Source organism: Lycorma delicatula, chromosome 7, assembly GCF_047948215.1.
Source record: "Lycorma delicatula isolate Av1 chromosome 7, ASM4794821v1, whole genome shotgun sequence".
Taxonomy (NCBI): Eukaryota; Metazoa; Arthropoda; class Insecta; order Hemiptera; family Fulgoridae; genus Lycorma; species Lycorma delicatula.
In genome coordinates, this window is record NC_134461.1 from 6,591,140 (window position 1) to 6,615,358 (window position 24,219).

Genomic DNA, 24,219 nt, shown 5'->3' on the forward strand with positions numbered 1-24,219 from the left:
ATAGCATTATCCGCTAGAGAGTGTGCTTTTACCGTCGAAAAGTATATGTTGCAACTCTAGATTTACAGCGACATTCAGCGCCTCGTAAGAAGATTAAAAATGAAATTAAGGACGGTAGCCAAATTTTATTTTAATTTAGAAAAAAAATCGACGGAAACGAGAAACGTTTTGTTAAAAACGTTTACGATGATGAATTCTCGTCTTGACTACCAGAGTTTGGAGTGGTTTACTCGTTTCCGATAAAGATGCGAAAATACATTAAAAGATGATTTTCGAACCGATCCGCAACGAGACACCGGATGTAAAGCGAAAAGATATGTAAGTAAATACGGATGAATTTAACCGAGTCGCGAGTAATTTGAAAGATACGGTAGTGAAAATTATTTTACCGCGTCCATCAAGTTTCCGGCGACGAAAAAAGTTCAGTCGATCGCCTCATCGATTCGATGATATTTTTTGATAATTTTTAAAATTTTTAAGGAGCGATGAAAGTACAGTGTTCGATACGATCCCGAGACGAAACTACGGAATTCAGGGCGTCGTTCGACATTCTCTCCCGGTCAAAAATTTTGATCGGTTTGAAAAATTGCGAACGAAAACGACGTCGGTCGTCTATTTCGATATCAAAGGAGTTATTCGTCGAAAATTCATTTCTAGACTGCAGTCGCTGAAAAGTTCTACGGACAGGTATTACAGAGGCTGTGGAATCGGGCTCGTCGCGAAACGTTTGAATCCAAAGACCGGTTATCGTCGCGCGACAAGGAGCCCGTCTATTACGCCGTAAACGTCAGAAATTTTCGATACAAAAGTTATTGCGGTCGTCGAACGAATTATTCTCCAGATCTGGCCTCCGAAAATTTGTTTTGTTCCTAAAGAGCCGTGAAAGGAACACGATAGAAGATCGCCCCGGTCTGCAGCGATCGCTAAGTTAAAAGAAGTGTCGGAAGAGTTTTTAACACGTACTGATGATATGAACGATCTATACGAACAAAAGAGGAAATAACTTCGAAACGATGTAACCGTATTTTGCATCGATCTGTTATTCAATCGGCAGGGTGTGTAATATTTTAAGGTATAATATGAACTATAATTAATACAAAAAAAGTTTATATATTTACAAACGTTAACTATATACATATTTATTTTCGTTTTTTTTGGATCGTTTTACTCAAATTGCAAAGTCGGAAATCGTACTAACACTTCCAAGAAAGGGACATATGAAACACGGTTCTCTACATATTTTCTTACAAAATTACAACGAGAGAAGTTCAGGTATATTCTTATCTCTCGTAATTCATGACGGCCAGAGAAATGAATCGGCCTTTTCTCATCGCATAGTCGGTCGGACTAATAGCACGTTAAGAGGTGATACGACCCGAAAATAAAACGAACTAGAAGATTTTGGATTAGAAAAGTCATTTCATCGATATAATCGAAGCGGTTTATACGTTACACATTTCGACTGCAGGAACGATACGGTAGGGGGCGACAGCGGGAGCGGGAGTAAGATAAAGAGACAAGTTCATTGACCAGAATAAAGCAGCCTAGGCTATAGGTTAAAGTGAGTAAGTGGAATAAGTGAGGCGCCCCTTCCTGACAACGACGGGAGAGAGTGAGGGAGAATGAGAGAGAGGGGGGAGAGTTTTGATCGGGAAGTGTCAGACGAAGAGCAGGCCTTCCTGCTACTAGGCCGGATTTTAAAGTAAACGAACGTCGCTGTGTGTAAATGAAAGAGAAAAAAAGCGAAAGACAAATCGGAAAAGCGGTATATAAAACAGTAAGGGGGAGGAAAGAAGGTAAAAAAAATAAAACGAACGACAGGAGAAGGTGACGTCATCGTTAGCTGGCCGGGATTCAAACCCATGACCTTTCATCATAGAACTGCGACTAACTAGCCGAGGAGGTAGCTAACTAAACCGGCCAGTACAGTCAGCCGACTCACAAGTCACGTAGCATCCGACCCGATTCAGCATTCGCTGCAACATTCACCGGCATTCTATTAAATGTAATAACAATATCGATATTAAATTCATACATACGCACACATACACACACACACACAAAGATAACAATTTCAAAGTTTTTAATCAGACTGTACTTTTTGCATGCCTATTATTCTACATATATATAAAACAGAGCAGAACACAAATCACTCTCTCCTGCTGCACCTCACAAAAATTATAAATGGAACAGGTTTTCATAGTATACTAAAACAAAAAACAAAAACAAAAACCAATCTAAAGAACCCTACTTTTTTAAATAAGAAATTGCATTTTATTACAAAGCAATTACAATACAGAAATTACAATTCATATCAAGCTAAAAAAAATATATATATATATATAGTGCAGTATATAATTTGCATTATATTTGGATCAGTCCTATCAAGAAATCTTAATGTAGAACAGTTCCACCGACGTGACAAAAAATTTCTAAATTAACCAACATCGATCAAATTCTTCAAAGACTAGTCACTTTTGCCGTTATACTAACATTATCGATGGTATTAAATCAAATCGGTAATATATTAAAAATGATTAATTACATTAAATAAATAAATAATCATAATCGGTTAAAAAAAAATAAATAATTTTCCGATTTGGTAGTAAGTAAAAAAAAAATCTTAGACAAATCTTAAATAGGCAGAGACTTCAACCGGTCGTAATCGGAAGAACTGATCGGTTCATGTTCTATGCGTTATTTGAAGTCATTTTTTATTTTATTAAAAAAATTTAGGCGAAGACCGACAGATAGAACCATCAGCAAGCGTCTATTTCCAGTGATTATCGTTTTCCAATAAGCCAAGCGAAGAACAAGCAGCTTAATATGTTGGTAGCACGTTATCAACAGTTTTCAAGCGATCAAAAGAAGCAGGTTCTTTAACATTATGCAATAACACGCGCAGATGAAAGCATTCAATTTGATTTGGATGAATTGTATATATTCTACCCGGAGGAACATCCTTTTTATTCTAGGAAATCCTTCGATGTCCGTTCAGCGCTTTCTTCTGCTAAACTTGTTATTATTACAGGTGTAGTATCTAGAAACTTCAGGATATAACAGTGCCTTGGCGAAGTCACCGGACTGATAACCCTAAAAAAATAATTAAAAAAAAACAATAAGAGTGGTCTTCTGCGGACTTTCAAGAACTCGTTGGAGATTTTGTTCAGTATTTTTGTTAAATACGTTGATAGTTTTCTAAGTGAACAGTAGTGGAATAACGTAGATGTACTGGAAAGTCAAAAAATCGCCAATCGGCCTCAGATGTACATATGTATCTACCGTTAATGAACCGATTGTCAACCGAAAAGTTGCTTGATCTGAACCTTTGGTAATATATTTGCAGATATATCGAATCGCTTGCACGGAGTTGCAAAATTCAACATTAATATGGAAATTAAAGCATCGTGACAATAGTGGACGATCCATTTATTATCAAAATCATGTTACCTTGCACGTTTAGAGTTGTCGTATAATCTCCATTTTCTGGACTTCTCCAGCGATAAGTCGGGTAACCGTCATCTTCATTTTGAGTGTTGTAAACGTACATTCGAGGATACCTTTTCATTTATCATGCACGATGATGACCTATTTATATCATCACACGGTCCGTGACACGTATGTTTACAAACAATATATAATAATAGGTCAAGATTTTTATCGCGGAGTTCAGCGGATACGAAAAGTTCAATTTCGTTAGATCGTAGTTACTAACCGTACCGATATTTGACAATAAGGGAAACCTCGTTTTTTCCATTCGACGCTTGGCGCATAGCAGTTGACCGAACCAAACATTTCTTTTTTGTTAATAAGGTCTAAGAGTTTTTTCATTTCCAAATGGAAAACTACTGATATAATCGTGTCTATCAGCAGATTTTTTGACCGGTGAATAATTCGTTTTTTATGTCTTGCCACTGAGGATTGCACGTAAACGTTATAAATATATGCGCACGTATACCATAGCGTTTTGAGATTTATCGTGCATACACCGTGGTGAACCGGTGAAAGATGAGGGAAGTATGACACTTTGACCCGTGTTATTAGCATTAACATCGGTAACTTGTTGCACAGTATCTCGAAGATGAATGTAATTATCGGCACGTATTTTTAAAAACCTTTTTTTGTTATTACGAATAAAGGCTAATCTTTCAGCGATCAATTTGGCCACCATGTCGACAGAATATTGATAAAATAAGTTTCTGTAATAATGTAAAAAATTATCAATGTTATCCCAAACCGTAAGTCGATAAACGTAAAATCGCATTCAGGAAACTATTTTATTCCGTTCGTAATTATTTAGAATAATTAGATAATAACCATCTTCACCCTTCAAAACATAAGGGGATATTGTAAAGGATCATAAGAGCGATGAAGATCAACACACGTTACATTTGACCGTCACGACAAGGTAAGATTATATATCTAGGTCCTTTATCTTCATAGATCAGTAAAACAGCAACTTCATTAGTAGTTGGAGCATTATAGCGACCCCTATGCAGATTAACAGATAAACGATCGGCATGGATTATTAATTAAAAATCTTCCGCGTTATTCAAGTTCTGTTGTCAATATTGCATTTAAACTCTTTGATAAAATTATTATGTTCCAGCAAAACTTGCTGGAGTGCTGTTATTAGTTCCTTCTTCAAGTTTGGAACAACATCAGTACGAAGAGATGTTTCATCGGCATCAGAAAGGAAGTAAATTTGTAAAAATTGGTGAACGACAGCAGCCGCTAATCAATAAACTTCCTATGCGATGGTAAAATTCAAGGTGAATTTTAAACGTAGACAAAATTTCCTTCTACAACTTGTTTAGCACCGAAAGAAGTCGTCTCAAATAAATTGTTGTATTTTCCAACATTATCGAGAAAATGTGGCTTCCTATATAACCATACATGTAAACGCGATGTAGACATTAGCCTCGCATCTGCAGATTTTCTACCGACACTACGTCTCTTCCGTTTCGGTATGATTTTAGAAAAAGAACTCGACAAATACCGCCAAAATAGATAGATAAATAAATAAATAAATTTGAATAATCAAATATTTCTCGCTGAACAAATACCGCCAAAGTCATTCTCTATAAAAAAAATTATGGTACGTGGGTTTGTTTGTCGTAAGTGCCTACATTTTTATTTTAGTTGCTACTGGCGCAGAGCGGACCAATAGCAGCTAATAGAGCGACCAATCCGCCGGACGGCTGCACATGGCTTCCTCCACGCTAAAAGCTAAGCTTTTACTTTACGGTCTCTCCCGCTAGAAGCAGTCCGTTGTCAATTAATTTACAGATTATTTAATTTAATTTCAAAGCGAAGATTATTTTAATTTATATTTTTTATTTGTATTTTTATTTTCTTATTATTATTTATTAATTTTATAAATTTGAATAATCAAATATTTATCGCCTATCAAAGAACCAATATATATCATATTACCTGAGAAATCGAATACAACTTCACTAACCTAAGTATACTATACTATAACTATATCAAAGAAACGAATTAAAATTGTCCGATATTCAGTGTAATTAACGATTGGAAGTTTACGCTCTTCTGATTAAGTAGACTTAATTTAGCGCAACATGTTACGTTGAACACACCCGTTCTCGTCTGATCACTGAAGTTAAGCAACGTCGGGCGCGGTTAGTACTTGGATGGGTGACAGTTTGGGAATACCGCGTGCTGTTGGCATGTTTTTTACCGGCCTCTGTGGCGCGAATGGTAGCGTCTCGGCCTTTCATCCGGAGGTCCCGGGTTCGAATCCCGTTCAGGCACGGCATTTTCACACACGTTACAAATCATTCACCTCATTCTTTGAAGCAATACCTAACGGTAGACCCACGTCCGCCACCTAGTGGAGAGCTAACAAAACGTTATACTACGTAAAACGTTGTTGCCAAACCGCAATATAACCGCCGCCTAGTGGAGAACAGCATACTACGGATGGAGGCAGTGAAGCATTATATTTTTAACTTGTTTTTTATTGTTTTTTTTAATGTTTTTTTTTTCGATTTTCGAGATAAAATATACCTACAAACCTTCTCAGTTTTGCCAAGAAACATGGGTGAAAATTTGGTTGCGATTGATCAGGTGTTAATATATATAGATATACATACATATACGCGCGCGCGCACACACATACATATATAATATATATTGTAACAAGACGGTATAACGGACCTGGGTAACGGATTCCTGCCAATTAAGAAAAAAGTAGTAGAAATATAATAATGGACGGAATCCAGAAGGGGGCTAAAAGAAATCCTTTTTCTAAGGTTAACAGGTCCGTTTTAACAATCGTCCTTTGTAATAATGCACAACGTAAGACCTGGAGACTTTTAAGACGTCACAAGCACTCCGGGATGACAGCGGATTGTTTGATGAGTTACAATAGACAATTATGAAAGGAGTAAAGTATTAAACTCATTCACAAATTGCAGCGTAGTTTTATTTGTTTAAAAGGAAAGGTATTTGCAGAGAAAGAACTTTAGACTATCTTTTCTTCGTAGTAATACAATACCAGTTTGTTAAAGATGTAAATGTTAGCGGTCATACTAATATCTTATGTCAATGGCGCTGAATTCTGGTTTTCAGTTTTTAACTACCTGTAAATAAATCCTGACGATTATTTTAAATATTGTTTTGTAAGTGATCACTGTTTATTATTATTATTATTGTTATTGTGGTTGTGATTACTGTTATTATTATTATCTGTTTACTATTGTCTATTAGTATTATTATTTCTATTATTACTGATTTGTCTTATTTCATTTATAATTATAGAAACATTCTTAAATTGTTAAACTGTCAATATCCTGATCGAACCGCAAATACGCGACAATACATACTCGTAAATAAGATAATCCATATAAAAATAAATAAATATATTAATGTACGTATACATTTACGTAAACCAAAATCAAATCGCTTTGTTCCGCTTCGAAACATCTTCATCGATCGCTAAACCTGGTATCTTTATTAATTATTTTTTCAAGACAATCGTCTAAATTGTAAAATTGGTGTTACTACTTCATAAGTCAGAACGAGTTTTCAGGATAAGGTCTAATCTTTGTTCGGTTTCGGTAGATACGATATATGTAGGTCGATAAGTAAATTCTGACATTTCCGTAGTCGTTTCCTAAAAAAAAAAGATTCCCGGATAATTATTTTTATCAAAATAGACAAAAAGTTATTTTCGCATAACCTACGAGCGTGTATAAATCTAAAAGAAGTACAGACCGATTATTTTTTTCCTTTAATTTTCAATCTGTATTATAAAAACAATACATTAATTATTAATATTTATTATTTTGATTCGTGGAATACCATACCTTGCATTTCTGATGCGATCTATATCATTTTTAATTACGTAACAAACTAAAAAAGTTTAAAGAGTACTAACAGCGTGGCGTTAAGTAAAACAATAATTTTCCGCCGAAATAAAACAAATAACGAGTCGATTGTAAAAATAATAAAAGAAACCTACATGTGCAGTAATAATTTAAATTAAATGTCAACCGTGTACTGTATTAAGGGATAATTTTAGATATCTCGAAAAAAAAAACACAAATAGGTGCTTTCTTTTCAACATAACATACATATGTAAGAAGAGAATAGAATGTGTCATTACTAATAGCTATTTTAAGTGTATTTACGGTACCGTGGAGGGGGAGAGGGAACTCCCCACCCGGGCACAAATCTTTTCAAAGAGACTACCGAAGCGACCACCGACTCGGCATATGTACGACTGACTCGTGCGCTCGTAAAGCATTCGTATTCGATCGACCTTTACATAGAACCGTGACCGATCGGTTTAAAATTGTTACTTCTTCCGTTACTACCAACCCTAAAACGGCTCATTTATCTGTCCTTCTACTACGAAGTCCACCCTTAGTCATCTTTTTAACGACCTTTCTCGATCGTTATACTTTTTATTTAATTATTAGTCGCCAGATGTAATATTTTTATAGTTTTGATTTAATTACATAATATATACATATAATGAATAATTCCTTTCTTTTTCAGTTATTAATGGTTCGAGCTACAGATCACAGGTCTCTCTTCCAATTCCTACTTAAAAGCATTTTCACCTATCTTTTAAAGGGCTTCTTTTATGTAATCGATCTAAGCGTCCTTTTCTAGGTCGTTTTTCAATTAAATTTAGGTTAAAAATTTCTTCTGCTATCCAGTCAAAGTGCGCTATATCCTTGCGTATTACGGAAACCCTTAAATAACTTTTCGACAATTAAATACGGAAAAATGAAATTTAGCAATTGCGCCCATTATAAAACGATCTATTTTTTGGTATGGACCCCCCCCCTCCACTACCAAGCACCCGTGAAGATCCCATTAGGGACAACTTAGAAAAGATTTAAATTTAAAGGGTAGGACTGAGACAATTTTAAACGACATTCTGAAACAGAAGATTTTTATTTGTAAACTTCAGGCTACGGCATCAGTTTAATATTTTTCACAGCCAGTTTTTGGAACGTGTCCTGTATTAGGTACCAAGTAGCGGTATCATACCGAAAGATAGATCGTTTTGTATACGAACGATTTTAACTTTCATTTGCCTATGTTTAACTATTGAACGGTTATTTATGGATTCCCGTAGTTTACTAACAAATACGTAACTTGATATATACTTTAATCAAGCGAATTATTTTACGACATCAATCGGTCTCACCTTTGGAGTGAAGTTTCTTCGATTGTAGATTAAACTGTCGTTACTGTGATTTACTGTTATTTCTATTTTGCTTGTCTTTAGGTGTACTGGGTTTTGTGCGTGCGTTTCTGTTTAATAAAATTACAGTCATAGTCACTCTTTCTCTCTCTCTCTTTCTCTGTGTGTATATCCTACTGAATGTCTAAAGAAGAAATTGAATGAAATTGGTTCAACAAATAAATAAATGAAAAAGAAACATGGGACCGGAAACTCTTTGTTTTCGAGCTATAATTTGCGAAAAATTTCGCCCAATTTTTTTGATTTGAAAGGGTAAAATGAATACATACTGAAGAAGAATTTTTAGAAAGCGATACTAGCTGTAATTTTTAAAGCATAAAAAACTATTCAAATGCAGTATTACGAATTTTCATTTTTGATCCGCTGATAATATTATCGATTAACAGCATAGAAAATTTCGTGATTTATTTAAAATAATAATTAATTTTGAATTCTTAATATTTTTAAATACCAAAATTAAATTTTTGTAATTCTATTAAACCGCAGACTTACTTATTTTTATTTTTTTTTTATTTATATTTAATAACCGATTTTGTTTCTCGATATTGAAATGATTCTTGTTCGGATTAAAGTTATAATAAAAAGTTTTTCTGCCACGTTTCTCAGTCTGTTTTTGTTTTTTATAAAAGTCCAATTTCTAATATTCTTCTGCACGTTTAGTTGAAGTTACGCTGATTTTTACGGAATTAAATCGTTTACAAATTTTATACGTTTACTCGCAATTTAATGAAGTTATTATAAGTGAAATCTAAAAAATTATGTTTTGCAACACAATTTTTTGGTGTTTTACAATGATTTTTTTAAAAATTACTCGAGATACACTTACGTGATCTGTTTTTATTAAATTTTTTTAAGGCAAAATCCGCATGAAACCGAAAAAAAATTTACGCCATAATTAAGGTAAAGAAATGCAATAAAATGTACGTCTAACATGCCATTAGTCTTAAAAATGGCCGTGTTTGATCACCGTGTTCTTCCGGTACTCGACTACGGATGAGTACGAATGAGTTCGTGAAAGGAAAGCTTCGGACAGCGCAAAGAGGCGTGGAAAGGTAAACGCTAAGCTATTCAAGGAGGGACCGGAATATGTAAGAGCCATAACGAGACCGCATGACATAATGGAAACGGTGAAAGCTCTGAAATGGCGATGGGAAGGGCACATCGCGAGAAAGTGTGATGGAAGGTGGACAAAGGCCAAGAGGCAGGCCGCCAGAGGCATTAGAAGGGTGGCTGGGATCAACTGGCAGAGGACGGCGCAGGACAGATAGGCATGGCGAGAACTGTTGAAGGCTTACCTGTCGAACTAGACTTCAAGAGGCTTCATCTTGTAAAAGATTGAAACAGCTGTATTACAATAATAATAATTACGGTAATATCGGATTTCTGTACGATCTCATTTTACACTTGGAGCAGAAATAAAAGCGAAATTTTTCGGAAGTTACAACTCATAGACGGGACATTTCCAGATCTATGAACTTTTCTCTTTATTTTAGGTTGAAGAAATGAAATTTTTTCATTCCTTCGTGAGACATCGTAAATACATGTTACTTAAAAAATGTAGATCTGTTTTAAGCCGTGTTATAGTTATTATTACATTTTTAAGATGCCTTAGTTTTCCTAAATATAACTTTTTTTTTTTGAAATCCCAACACCTCCTCTATGAATCATGAGACCTTGCCGTTGGTGAGGGGGCTTGAGTGCTCAGGGATACAGAGTAGCTGGACCGAAGGTGCAACCGTATCGGAGAGGTATCTGTTGAGAGCCAGACTAAGGAATGATTCCTGAAAGAGGGCAGCAGCTCTTTCAGTAGTAGTTAGGGGCGTGAGTCACAATGACTTAAACGGCCGTATCAACATCGCTCAGTTCTCTGAGTACTGCGCAGCTGAAAGCAATGGAAAACTACAGCTGCTATTTTTTCCAAGAAAATGTGGCTCTGCATTTTCACATATCAATAATGGAGGCGCCTTCCTTGGTAAAATATTCCGGAGGTAAAATAGTCCCCCGTTCGGATCTCCGGGTGGGGACTACTAAGGAAGGGGTCACCAGAAAATTAAAAAATAACATTCTACGAGTCGGAGCGTGGAATGTTAGAAGCTTGAAAAAGGTTGGTAGGCTAGAAAATTTAAAAAGGGAAATGGATAGGACAAATGTGGATATAGTAGGAATTAGTGAGGTTCGGTGGGAAGAGGAAGGCGACTTTTGGTCAGGTGATTTTAGAGTAATTAACTCAGCGTCAAATAATGGGCAGGCAGGAGTAGGTTTCGTGATGAACAAGAAGATAGGGAGGAGAGTGGAGTATTTCAAAACGCATAGCGATAGAATCATTGTAATAAGGATAAAATCAAAACCTAAACCGACAACGATTGTTAACGTCTATATGCCTACAAGCGCCCATGATGATGATGAGGTAGAGTGTGTATACGAAGAGATTGATGAAGCAATTAAACACGTAAAAGGAGATGAAAATTTAATAATAGTTGGAGATTGGAATGCAAGCGTTGGAAAAGGCAAGGAAGGAAATATAGTGGGTGAATACGGGCTGGGCAAAAGGAATGAAAGAGGGGACCGACTTATAGAATTTTGCACGAAGTATAATTTAGTAATTGCCAACACCCATTTTAAAAATCATAATAGAAGAATATACACTTGGAAAAAGCCAGGCGATACTGGAAGGTATCAGATAGATTATATCATGGTTAAGCAAAGGTTTAGAAATCAACTCGTTGACTGCAAAACTTACCCTGGAGCAGACATTGATAGCGACCATAATTTGGTGATAATGAAATGTAGATTGGGGTTTAAAAACCTGAAGAAAAGGTGTCAGATGAATCGGTGGAATTTAGAGAAGCTTGAGAAAGAGGAGGTAAAGAAGATTTTTGAGGAGGACATCGCAAGAGGTCTGAGTAAAAAAGATAAGGTAGAAAATGTAGAAGAAGAATGGGAGAATGTTAAAAAGGAAATTCTTAAATCAGCAGAAGCAAACTTAGGCGGAATAAAGAGAACCGGTAGAAAACCTTGGTTTTCAGACGATATATTGCAGCTGATGGATGAACGTAGAAAATATAAGAATGCTAGTGATGAAGAAAGTAAAAGGAACTATCGGAAATTAAGAAATGCTATAAACAGGAAGTGCAAACTGGTGAAAGAAGAGTGGATTAAAGAAAAGTGTTCAGAAGTGGAAAGAGAAATGAACATTGGTAAAATAGACGGAGCATACAGGAAAGTTAAGGAAAATTTTGTGGTACATAAATTAAAATCTAATAATGTGTTAAACAAAGATGGTACACCAATATATAATACGAAAGGTAAAGTCGATAGATGGGTGGAAGAGTTATATGGAGGAAATGAATTAGAAAATGGTGTTATAGAGGAAGAAGAGGAAGTTGAGGAGGATGAAATGGGAGAAACAATACTGAGATCTGAATTTAAGAGAGCATTAAAAGATTTAAATGGCAGAAAGGCTCCTGGAATAGACGGAATACCTGTAGAATTACTGCGCAGTGCAGGTGAGGAAGCGATTGATAGATTATACAAAGAATTTAGATTTAGAAGAAAAAATGAACGGCATAGATGAAGTCCTACGCAAGAACTATCGCATGAAAATAAACAAGAACAAAACAAAAGTAATGAAATGTAGTAGAAATAACAAAGATGGACCGCTGAATGTGAAAATAGGAGGAGAAAAGATTATGGAGGTAGAAGAATTTTGTTATCTGGGAAGTAAAATTACTAAAGATGGACGAAGCAGGAGCGATATAAAATGCCGAATAGCACAAGCTAAACGAGCCTTCAGTAAGAAATATAATTTGTTTACTGCAAAAATTAATTTAAATGTCAGGAAAAGATTTTTGAAAGTGTATGTTTGGAGCGTCGCTTTATATGGAAGTGAAACTTGGACAATCGGAGTATCTGAGAAGAGAAGATTAGAAGCTTTTGAAATGTGGTGCTATAGGAGAATGTTAAAAATCAGATGGGTGGATAAAGTGAGAAATGAAGAGGTATTGCGGCAAATAGATGAAGAAAGAAGCGTTTGGAAAAATATAGTTAAAAGAAGAGACAGACTTATAGGCCACATACTAAGGCATCCTGGAATAGTCGCTTTAATATTGGAAGGACAGGTAGAAGGGAAAAATTGTGTAGGCAGGCCACGTTTGGAGTATATAAAACAAATTGTTGGGGATGTAGGATGTAGAGGGTATACTGAAATGAAACGACTAGCACTAGATAGGGAATCTTGGAGAGCTGCATCAAACCAGTCAAATGACTGAAGACAAAAAAAAAAAAAATCCCAACACGTTTAATTAATTTTGATTGTTTGATCTTTGTTGTTGAATACAAGGGTTGCTTCTAGTCAACACCTGCACTTTTGTATATTTTTACGGTTAAGATTTTTACTTCCTTGTACGAAGTAAAGAAAGTACTGCGATCGCAAAAAAATTTCGGTTTTCACATTTCAACGGAAATATCTATTTTGACTATCGCTGAATCTATTTTGACTAGTTTCAGCGTGACGTCTGTACGTACATATGTATCATAACCCAAAAACGATTAGCGGTAGTATGTGGAAATTTTGGATCTGGAGTGTTGTAATATCTAGATGTGCAACTCCCCTTTTGATTGCAATCGACCGAACCAAAAGTGTCCAAGAAAGCCAAAATTCCAAAAAAAAATCTGAATTTTAGACTTTTTCTTAACCGCAGTAATAAGCCCTCATCGAGAGCTTTTCAACGATCTATCATAAGCGGTACTTATTTTTATCGGTTCCAGAGTTACATCCGGATAAAATTTTAATTAATGAAGTATTTGGATTTTAAAACAAAGACACACTGGTTCGAATGAGACTTCATCTCCTTTTTTTTATTTTTTTAACTTTTTTTTAAACTAAAATGTTGATTTATTAATAATTATTAACCCGCGATTGTAAAGAAAATTTTACAATAAATGTGTATATCTAATAGATTTGGTGAAGCGTGTGGTTATTTAATATTAATTGAAAATTATAATTTAGAATCGTATTATTCTTGGATTTCTAGTTTAATTGTATTAATTATCCTGGAACTTCTGTTTAATTTTGTCTACATTATAGTTTACAGAGCGATTCAAAAATACCCTTACAAGAAAAACATATACACTGAGGCATACATGCCCGATCTTAACTAAATTGCAAAAAATTCTTCTTTTTAGTTCCTCTTTTAGTTCATTACTCCTCTGATATTGTCGGACAATATTCTCCCGAAATCGGAATTGATTTATTTGTTTTTTGTTGCCGATCATTTAATCGCTCTTTGGTTTGATATAATTCTTATGATCTTAATCTGCGTGTACGTTTTCTAGTTTTGAAATTTTCTCTCTCTTTATATGCATCATCTTCTGTTAATCTTTTTATTCTTTCTTTAGTTTAACATTTTCTTCCTCTTCATATTCATCTTCTTGTCGTTTTTTTTTTTAGATATATTTCTTAACGTTATCTTTCCTTTTCCTGTACGATTGTTTCTTTTTCATTTTCGATTATTCACCAAATAATCCGATAATAAAAACTGAATCTTTTACACCGTAAGGTCAAAATTAACAAGGAGCTCGCTAAACGGAATAGCTTAATTATTATTATTAACTTTTATTTATACGATACACCAGAAATCTAGAACTTTTGTTAATCAGCAACTCACGAAGTTACAAATAATACTGCTCTAATAATACGAGTAATAAAGGGACTTTTACTCTATCCTATTATTTCATGTAAGATTGTTGAATTAATAATTGTTAAAAAATTTTACGCTAATAAAAACTAACATTTCAGCTATCGTGTAAAACTGTCCACTTTATTAAAAAAACTGGAAGATCTTATCTGGAAATAACTTTAAATGAAGTGCAGCAAAAAATGTGTATATGTAACTTAATAGGGGTACAAGGAAGCGATGTGGTGTCCTCATCGGATTTTAAAATTTTAATTTTAATATAATTTATTAAGATTATTAAAAATTAGTAATATACAGAAAAGAATAAAAATAATTCTAATTAAATTAAATATTACGCGAATCGTAAACAATTTATGAAATAAATTAAAAGATAAAAAAAAAAATAATCCGCCCAACGTGGGGCTCGAACCCACGACCCTGAGATTAAGAGTCTCATGCTCTACCGACTGAGCTAGCCGGGCGTGGGACTAAGCTTCCTAAAATATTCTACATGTATTAAAATTCCGTTATATAGGCAACTTAATACACAGCACTAAAGAAATTCATCCCTTTGTAAAAATAGCCATGTAATGTAATGCTATTAATTATGTAAAGCCATGTAATGTTTGTATTAATTTTTTTTTATAATTAGCGGTATTAATTCATTATACACTTTAAATACGAGATATATATATATATATATATAAACAGCATTAATACATAAACCTCTTTCTTTTCTCAGAAAACATTTACTGGTTTTATATGATTTTGTTTTCTTTTTAACTTTTACGTTACATTCATTTTAAAAAGAATAATATAATTTTATTAGCGCCTCGCAACTTAATCGGTAGTATTTATATTTAAGGATTCAATATTTCATAAAGTGCGAGTGCAAGCTACAATCTACTTTTATTTTTATTACTTTCTTATAGCGGCGGCTCGTGGCTAAAATTAGTGAGGGTGCTGCTCCAGAAAATCTTTTTCTTTGGCCTTTTCAAGGAGAGTTAAAGTTTTCTGTAAAATAAAAAAACAGAAAAAAAAAACAATAAATCATAGAATAGAGGGAAGCAGGATAAAATCTAATTCTACACTTATCGCATTCAAAAATATTGTAAATTTCCTAAGTTTTAAATTCACGTTTCATAGGAGCAGATTTATTTTCTTTAATTAGCTATCCTCGCTTATGCCGATCCGGTTTCGATGTCTGCATTACTTCATCTAATCTCTGTACTTAATTTTGTACCCGAAATTAAAAAATTCTGTAACTTGTACTTATATTACTTTATATAACGACTTTTCGTTATTTTATATCGTATAATTATTTTGCATTATCTTTTAGGCAAGAAATATATAGGGGAAAAAGAAATATATATATGTATAATTCATAATTTAAACTTTTACTTTCTGTCGTATTCTAACTAAACGCCTCGCCTAACAATAATCTATGTCGTTCAGATTTTCATCGTTTCAGGACGGTAATGTCATCGGTGAATCTCAATTTCTTATTTTTTCTCCACGAATATTTATTCTACTCTCATTCTTGTATTATTTTTACGTTCAAATCAAAAAGCGAAAAGTACAGGATATATCTTTGTCTCGATCGTTTCTGAATCAGAGCACGGCTTTTTTCATCCTCTATTTTTATAATCTGTTATCACAGCTACTTGATGTTTTAGATACTTAGACGTGTTTTTACACATATTTTCCTATATTCCAGTCCGATCTTAGTATTTCATCGTATAGATAAATCTCTAACAAAAGCGTCAGTTATTAACACCGTTTAAAACAACGAAACGATCTCGACGAGATCGTTTAAAACGATACGTCGCTTCAAACGGTAATTAGGCTGTTTGCCGAAAGAAATAATATTCCGAACGAATCTTGTCTTATAAGATAAACGCAGAGATGAACTTTTAGAATAATTGTTGGTCGTTAATTTATAACGTTTTTTATAAGTATACGTAATTCAATCTATAAAATAAATATGCGGTTACGTCGTCCGAGCGTTAATTATTTAAATTTATTTTACTCTTAGGTATTAAATTTCGGTAATTTATTTCTAATCGTTTCAATTTCGATTTTTATCTGATTTATATATTTAACTTTAAAATTACGCCGGTTTACATTCTTAGTCGATAAATCACGTTTATTTATATGTAAATTATTTATTTTTAAATCTTTTAAACGTATTCCAATTTTTTATTACATTTGTCCCGCTATTATTATTATTTCACTACATACACACCTATCATTATAACACATTTAACAGCAATCGGCGGTTTAAGGTGGAGTTCCTTTCTCACCTAAGCTACCCGACCGATCCTACATATTCCTTCTCACGATCTTTACCGTTTGATAATAAAATATGTCTTTTACGAATTGTAATCGCTTAGTTCTTTTACTCCACAAGGTTTCGTAGCACCGTACAAACGAACGATGTTTAATTTTAACCGGTAACGTTACGTAAAGAGACCGTTGTAAATCCCGTACGGTTTTACTTCCATGTACAAAGTAAAGGAAGTATAGAATCGCAAAAAATTTCGGTTTTCACATTTCAACAAAAATATCCATTTTCACCATCCCTGAATCCATTCTGACTACTTTCGGCGTGACGTTTGTACGTACGTATCTCGCATAACTCAAAAACGATTAGCCGTAGGATGTCGAAATTTTGGATTTAGGACTGTTTTAACATCTAACTGTGCAACTCCCCTTTTGATTGCAATCGAGTGGACTAAAAGTTTAAAAAAAAACCCAAAATAAAAAAAAAATTGGATTTTGGACTTTATATTAACTGCAATAAGTCCTCATCGAGAGCTTTTCAGCGATATGTAGTAAGTGCTACTTAATTTCATCGGTTCCAGTGTTATAGCCAAATAAAATCTTAATTAATGAGATATTTGGATCCTGCAAGGGGAAGGCAGATCGGTTCGAATCAGACTTAATTTTTTTTTTTTTTTACTTTTTTTATAATTTAAATAAATCGATTTATTAAGAATAATTATTTACCTCTGATTGTAAAAAGATTTTTAAAATAAATAATAATTTAATAATAACAATAAAAATTGAAAATATGAAAAAAAATATTAGAAGTTATTAGCGAAATAAAATTTTATGTACTTTTAAAAATGCGTATATATAACTTAATAGGCGTACAAGGAAGTCATGTGGAGTCTACATCGGATGTTTTAAGTAAATGAATAAAAACGTCTTGCGCAAGAAAGACCGACTTTTCGTTATTTTATATCGCGTAATTATTTTGCATTATCTTTTAGGCAAGAAATATATATATTTTAGAGGACGTAAACTAAATTACGAAACCAATAGAGGTACAATTTTCTTTTTATCTAGTATTAAAAAATATTTTCCGTTTATAAGAAAATTAATTATAACCGTAATCTTATGAAAAACTAACTAAAAATAACGATTAGATCCAACAAATAAGCGTAAAATTTAAAATCGCTAACAACTGTGAATCGCTACATAAGTACGTATAACTGAGGTTATGTTGTCTGTTGTCGACCTTAAATTGAGCGTAACTATCGGTTGAGAACCGCTCAACCGATCTTCATCGAATTTTCACGTACGCTACTTAGAGCATATATAAATAAATAAATTTCAATGAAATTGATCCGGTTTTGGAAATCTTCGAGCCACAAATTTTATACATAGGCCTATATACAAAACGAAATTATATTTCAGGCGAATGGTATTTAGTACTCCTCGTATCTCAAAATGTAAATGTTCAAAATTTTCATTATTTTTAATTTTAAAATTTAATAATTATTACATCTATTTATCGGTTATTTATTAGATATTTATATAATTTATTTTTTAATTTTCAGTTTATCTTCATATTTCTTAATATATTAATTTTTTTTGTTTAAAATCTCAATTCTTATTTTTTACTTTTTAGAGGATTTTACTAATTTGTTTCCTTTTTTTATTAATGTTAATATTAATATTAGTTAAATAAAATCTTTTTTAAAAAATGATTTTTTATATGTAATCAAATATATTTTTGTAATTTTTTTTTGTTTTTTTGTATTTTTTTAAGACTAAAAAAAAGTAAAAATATTTATTTTTACACATCGAAATTACATACGTGTACCAAATTGCATTGATTTTCATACGATAGATAAAAAGATATAGCAGTTGCAAGATTTGATTATTCCTAAAGCGAGTTAAATAAAAGCTTTTAACAAGAGAGAGGTACAGCCAGTCACGTCGCACATTCAGTAACAGTGGCTGTGTCGGTTGAGCCGTCGCGCCGTACATCGTCGCACCCCATAAAAAACCGAAATTCCACAAATTCGAAAACGGTTTTTAGATATTTATCTGAAGAGTATTTGCAATCTAGCGAATAACTCGTTCAGTATAGTAGGAAATCGGGAAAATTTGCAATCACGGTACAAACCTTTTTTATCTTTCTTCACCCCTCTCAAGGTCGAATTTTCAAAAATCTAGAAAACGGTTTTTAGATATTTACATGAAAATTGCACACACCAAAAATCAAATCGATATCTAAATTTGTTACCGAGATATTGAAAAAATAGTTAATTTCATTCTAACTCCATTTCAACCATTTAAATTCGGAATTTCAAAAAATCCTTTCTTGCCGTGCAGTTACACCATAAGAACTTGTATACAAAATTTCAACGATTTATCTTCAGCAGTTTTTGCTGGGCGTTGATAAATATGTCAAAACAAGTTGTGTGTGTATGCGCGCGCGCGTGTTTTCCATAGCTATAAGGAAAAAAATACTAACAGTGTCATTTTTAAGAATTAATTTTATTGAAAGGCATATATTAAATCATTTTTAATAATTGTTTAACTTTACATAAACCGGCCATACCTTCTGTATTTGAAGTATTACTTCTCACCAAATAATTTGATTATCTGGATACATTTTCGCCAAAAACTTTCTTCATTGTTCAATGAAAACATTACTAATATGATCATTCGCATAACTACATCGGGGTATTTAACAAGCACCTGTATATACAAACGGATATTATAATTTATAAATATATATATATATATATATATATATATATATATATATATAAAATATAAAACGATTAAGGCGGAGTCGATCAACCCTCGGTGGACGAGAAACGAGTAAATCGAACCGCTCCGAGCACGTTAGGTCTGCTGAAAAAAGAGATACGTCTAGGTAATTAATTTTTAAAACGTTCACGGATAGAGACATCAAAGTACTCAAGGAAAACCTTAAATAAAAATTTAATTAATTAATTTTCTGCTTTATAAAAACGCCTTTTTATAAACAAACGTGAGTTGAAACGGTCGGTAATAGTGTTAAATCGGACAGAGAAAAAAATTCTACGCAAATAGAGATTAAGTCGTCAGCAAATAAAGACGAATATTCCATATACATATAGATAAACACAAAATACGATTATCAGATAACAATTTAATTGGCGCTACGGGACCGCGGCATTCCTGAACGATTAAAATATTAGGTGCAAAATAACGATCGCCATTATACGTATATACTTTATTTAAAAAACATCCAGAATTTATTTAAATTAACGAATTATAATTAATTAATTCAACACAACTTTATATAACAAACAATAAAATATATAGCGGACTTTCGATTTTATCGTTTAAAAATTTATTTTAAACATCTAAATTAATTAAAACCGACTCGGTTAATTTAATTTATAGAGGACGTACTATTATATATCTTTGATACACATAATAGACCACCCTCTATCGAGTTCCACCTCAAGTTTTTCACAGACAGCTCTTACCTAATAACACCGTCAGTTAAAAAAACAACCTGTTACTTTTTTCTGTAAAAAAGCACACCGTTTCTTAGCCCCCGCGTAGGTACACCTATTCGATGCGCACGATTCACGTCTTTATCGCGAGAAAAGAATTAAACGCGAATTAATGATTTCTATTAATTACGCGTAGACCGCAAAGGTCATCGTCGTCTTATAAACTCTGCGCTGTACTTCGACCAAAAGCGATTACGGTAAATCGAATTACGCCGCGCTACAAGACATTAGCAGGTAACGGATATGAAACTGGATTTTTCTTCCGGGTCTATAGGAAGAGCCGTCTTCACTCGGATTTATAGATCGACCGCTAAGGACGACACAGTACCTCTAAATAATAACGAGTTCAGTAAAATCGATCCGGCGACCGTTATAGACAAAACAAAAAGCATATTATCAGAAGGAAAGGGAAAAATAATCCCGAACCTTCATCTATGCCGCATAATGAGAAAGGAAGGATGCAGTCGCTCGCTGCTATACGACCCCCGTCAAAAGTAACGCGTCACGTATGATCGCGGAAGACTCCGCCTCGAGTCCCTATGGACGGAAGCAGCAGCGCCTTTATTATATTACTGTTTCGTCCGACATTGGACGAGGCCAAAGATTTGTATCTTTGCCTCCGAATCCATTTACTCAAAACGGAAGCAGCACGTTACCGATAAAACAATTTCGTATCGACAATCATATTATATTTAACACACGCTGCAACAATTCATTTCATCCTGATGGTAAACAACCGCCAAAGAAACCTTCATATTTCTTAAGGAAAAGCGACACGCGAACAAAGAATTGACGTAACAAAATCCCACGTATTCAAAGCGATACGAAACCGATTTTTTAACGATACCTTATTAACACAATTCGTGTAAAAGAACGTCATATTTATATATAAATAATAACGTCCGTCGCGCGGGTATATGAGCCGATACGAATCGAATGATTTTAATATCTTCATTGAGAATTTAACACTGTTTTAGTCACAAATTTATCAAAATTATTCTCATCATTGGGCGAGCGATAAACTTTAAGCACACAATTTGTTATATTTTACTGCGTCCTACTTGCGTGTAGTAATTTTTAAGGTTAACTTTACAGCCAATTTTTATTTTGGCATTTTATTACAAAAAAAAAAAAAAATGAGTAATTGTTTTACAATTATAATAGATTGTGAGAGATTTCATTTTTCGTAGCGAGCGCTATCTATATATTGTATAAAGAGGATATATATAAATGATACATAGCATATATAAAAGGATACACACACAAACACAAACATACAGTTTATAAATTATGACAACCCTTAAATAACTTTCCAACTCGACAAATATAGAAAAATTAAGTTTAGCAAACCTTCAAACGATCTAATTTTTTTATACCGCATACAGGAGCAACACGAAAATTGCACGTGCTAAGGATAGAATTATGACATATTTTTTTAAAGAACGCTGAAAAACAAAAATACCGACCTAAAAAACATCGGACTAAGACAACGCTAACCAAAATGACAACCATTTAATATATTTCAAAGCTGCTTTTAAAAGTTGCCCACAGTACATCCCGAGCAGCGGCCTCGTACCAAAAGAATAGATCGATTTGGGCGGTAGCATTTGCTAAATTTCATTTTTCAATGTTCAACGGTCGAGAAGTTACTTAAGCGTTATTATTCTTTTTATTATCGCTCCGGTATAATAATAAAGTTAGCGTTTTAATTTCGTGCAAAATAGTTTCTAACGAGACGATAGACAAATGTTTCAGCGGGCTTGTTTATTTCAAATTTGACCCGTTATCGCGATCGGTGTATATCTACATAGATTAAACTAAAAATCGATATAACCTGAATTAATAATAATACTTCTAAGAATGAATTTACTTAAACTAGACGTAGCGATTCGCGCGATTCAAATCACAGCAATGTCTGCTAACTTAATTTGAAAAGTTTAACGGACCTACCCTCTTTTCGATAATAGATTTCTAGTCTTTACACGATCTTAATGTAATTTTAAAAAAAAGAAATTATAATACGACAAAATCTGCACCTGCTCCTATATGTGTTAACACGATCAGGTTAAACTTATATAAAAAATAGTCGAATTTTTGGCAAAGATTTTCCGATGAAAACGAAAACCAAATAGAATTCTAAACAATTTTCACAGAAACGTTTTTGGTAATTTTAAACGGAGGTTCCTTTGCGCATTCTGGAAGTATAGTTTTTGTGATGTACTAGCGTGTGACTACAAGAAACAAAAATTAAAACGAATAAAAATGTTAGAATCCTGAATTAACGTTCCTTTCCGTTTAATAAATAAGATATATAACACAAGAAAAACATTAGTTAAGCTTATCTACGGATAAGAGTTAATACACTTCTATTATAAAAATAATCAAATATAAAGACGAAACGGTTTACATTTTATATTTAATCACACGTAAGCATACGCGTGAGTATCTTGCGAGAAAGCGAGTGAGCAAGGGAGGGAGAGAATCACACGGACATCTATAAGAAAAAAAAAAATATATATATATAACGTTTGTATGACACAGGATCATAGGAATAAAAAATATAACGCGCTCGCGGAACAGAATGAAAAAAAAAATAAGCTATTCATACAACTACAGCTAAACAAACAAACAAACATATACATACACCGACAGAAATATTTACTAGCATAAATATCTAAACTGCATATGATTTATTGAGCTGTTTGTTTTGAGCACCGTATAACCAAATACTTTTGGAAGAGGTTTGTACCGCAATCGCTTTTCTATTAAATGAACGAGCGATTTGTAATGAAGGAACCTAATATTCTGGCGTATATTACGAAATAAGACCCTTTTCTTTTTAATATAATGTCAGATAAGCCGTTCGTTAAAATGAAGCCAAAAATACGGAATATTGAAGAACAGCTGTGTCGTTTATCACTTCGCTGCAAATGATAAAATGGTAAACCTGATCCGGCGCCCATTTTGCCGGATTGATCTCCTTCAATTTTCTAGCAGTATCACACTAATATGAAACGGGGTATTGTAAATTGTATTATGTAATTGTAATATGTAACGGTATTGTAAATGTATTGTAGATGTTTGTAAAAAATGATTTTGGGGTATAAAAGGCGTTTTGTTCGGCTAAGTTCCTATACATTATCCAGAGTAACGGAGAAATTAGTAACGAAGTTAAATTGAACGAAAGGACCAAAGTATAGATTCCTGTGGGACTCCTGCCTAGACTTCTGCCAACGTTATGATTTTTTTTCTTTTGATATTTCATAGCCGTCGCTGTTAGTATTCTTTAAAAGTAAATTGCAAATAATTTCGTTTTCACCTGTTAGTTCACGGCCGATTTTAAAATGTAGTGCAAAAACTATCATTTTTGACATATTTTACTTTTTTATTTCAGTAAGGCGAGAAAGCTGCTGAAGCTCACAAAGGGATATGTGATGTTAGTCGATCGACTAACAGAACGTAACTGTCAGAATCGGTTTAAGAAATTCCGTTTTGGAGATTTTTCACTCAAAGACGACCGAAGTTCTGGTCGATCTACAGAAGTTGATGAACACCAAGTCAAAGCCGTAATGAAATCGGAACGACATGTAACCGTGTGACAGATAGCTGAGAGGTTAAATGTATCACACGACAGTTGAAAATCACATCGAATGTCTTGGACTCGTTAAGAAGCTCGGTATTAAGGTTCCGCATGAACCGAAAGAAATTCGCTTAATCCGACGAGTCGATATTTGCGATAAGCATCTCAAACGCGTTTCACCGTTTTTGAAACTGATCTCACCGGCTATGCAAAATGAATCGTCTACGATAACATCGATCGAAAACAATTACGATCCGAGCGGGATGGATCGGCACAAGCCACATCGAAAGCTGAATCGCATCAAAAAACGATCAAGCTGTCAATCCGGTGGTATTACAAAGATGTTGTGTATTTTGAGCCGCTTCCAAGAAACCAAACGATCGATTCAGATGTTTACTGTCAACAACTAATGAA

General features: G+C 33.6%; 1 protein-coding gene and 1 non-coding gene across 3 annotated transcripts in view; both read right to left on the bottom strand.

Moving 5' to 3' along the window:
- The window catches only part of MICU3 (Mitochondrial calcium uptake 3), a 253,328-nt gene that overhangs the window by 173,410 nt on the left and 55,699 nt on the right, over positions 1-24,219 (bottom strand). The gene's annotated exons all lie outside the window — the stretch shown is intronic.
- TRNAK-CUU (transfer RNA lysine (anticodon CUU)) lies at positions 14,828-14,900 on the bottom strand. Its single transcript has one exon. It is a non-coding gene; the product is annotated as a tRNA-Lys (tRNA).